Here is a 1,687-nt window from a genome sequence, read left to right as displayed (position 1 = left end):
GATTATCCTCATTCGGCAAATGAGTGTTTGCTCACTCAAAACAGGTATTTTGCTTAAGGTCAGAGGTTTCAGGGCTGGGAATCAAGTCTAGGTCTTTCTGATTCTAAAATCTCTGGCAAATCATTCAACATCACCGCCTGGTTTATGGCAGCTTATCAGTAAGAAGAAGGTGTCCATTCTTTTCTGCTCATTCACTTCCCAGTTGTCTCTGGAAATCTCCTTTGAACATTTGCAAATACTCATGTCCTGACCTAGAGACAACTTACAAAAACAGAGAGGTAGAAGTTGCAGGAGGAAGCAAGGAAGTCACCCATAATGGAACTAGGGTATTAGTTTCATGATTGGGGTTAAAACAGCCCACAAGTTCCTATTGATGTCTCTAAGCTAAAGACACAAATCAAATCTATGATCCACCAAGAAACATGGTTAGGAATTGTGAGCTCAGCGGGTGGTCAGACCAAAGTATAAAGAAAAGAGAGGTTGGGGGCTGGGGATATGGCTCAGTTGGTAGAGTGCTTGCCTCAAATGCACAAAGCCCTGGGTTCAATCCCTAGTACCACCAAAAAGAAAAAAGAGAGGTGGGTGGGACAAGAAAAATCAAACTCCATGTTAAGATTTAAGATCTGGAGACAAGCCTGCAAAGGCAGGGTCGCCCATGGCATGCCTCTTAAACATCTATAGGAATGACAATGGGTCACAAGTAACAGTAGCTAACAAGGCACTCCGGTACATGGTATAACATCAGCAACTTGGGAGGCTGAAGCAAAAGGATCACAAGTTCAAGGTCAGCCTCAGCAATTTAGTGAAGCCCTAAGCAACTTAGTGAGACCCTGTCTAAAAATAAAAAATAAAGAGAGGCCAGGCACAGTGGCAAACGCCTGTAATCCCAGCAGCTCAGGAGGCTGAGACAGGAGGATTGAGAGTTCAAAGCAAGTTTCAGCATCAGGGAGGCACTAAGCAACTCAGTGAGACTCTGTCTCTAAATAAAATAAAAAAGGGCTGGGGATGTGGCTCAGTGGTTGAGTGCCCCTGAGTTCAATCCCTGGTCCCAAAAAAATAAAATAAAATAATAAAAGGGGTTGGAATGTGGCTCAGTGATTAAGTGCCCGGGCTCAATCCCTAGTACCAAACAAACAAGAAAGCAAGTAACAGTAGCTAACTTGTAATGAGTGCCCTGTAAACTCAGTTCTAAGTATGTGCATCGCCTCATTTGACCTTCACGATAGGTCTTTGAAGTAGAATTCTCTAATTCAAAGATAAGTCCTTAAGATTCAGAAAAGCTAACTAATTTTCCAAAGATTATAAAGTAGTTAGTGAATTAGCCAGCATTAAAACTGCACTTGACCCAAAGCCCATGTCTGTGAACCCTACTCTCCACTTATGTGCCACTTCCATCCAGGTATTAGCTACCTAGAAAGCCAAGTTGAAAGATTTGAGAAGTCACATCCACCAAAGAATGTAATGGACACAAAGATGACAAAACAATCTCCAGGAGCTTTCAGACATCAGGACATAGATCTGAAAACACAGATAAGAGAACAGTTGATGCATGACTATAATCCCAGCAACTCAGGAAGCTAAGGCAAGTGGAATGCAAGCGTGAGGCCAGCCTTAATGAGTTAGCAAGACCCTGTTTCAATATAAAAAATAAAAGGTTGTGGTAGAACCCATGGGGTCAAGACTCAGT

The 1,687-nt window shown here is 42.5% G+C and overlaps 1 non-coding gene across 1 annotated transcript; it reads left to right on the top strand.

The window, feature by feature from the left end:
* Positions 1 to 489: 489 nt before the first annotated feature.
* Positions 490 to 562, top strand: Trnal-caa (transfer RNA leucine (anticodon CAA)). The gene has a single exon. It is a non-coding gene; the product is annotated as a tRNA-Leu (tRNA).
* Positions 563 to 1,687: the final 1,125 nt, after the last annotated feature.

The sequence above is a fragment of the Marmota flaviventris genome, chromosome 2, assembly GCF_047511675.1.
Source record: "Marmota flaviventris isolate mMarFla1 chromosome 2, mMarFla1.hap1, whole genome shotgun sequence".
Classification (NCBI taxonomy): domain Eukaryota; kingdom Metazoa; phylum Chordata; class Mammalia; order Rodentia; family Sciuridae; genus Marmota; species Marmota flaviventris.
Note: the sequence above shows the minus strand (reverse complement) of the source record. Positions and strands in the feature narration are given on the sequence as shown.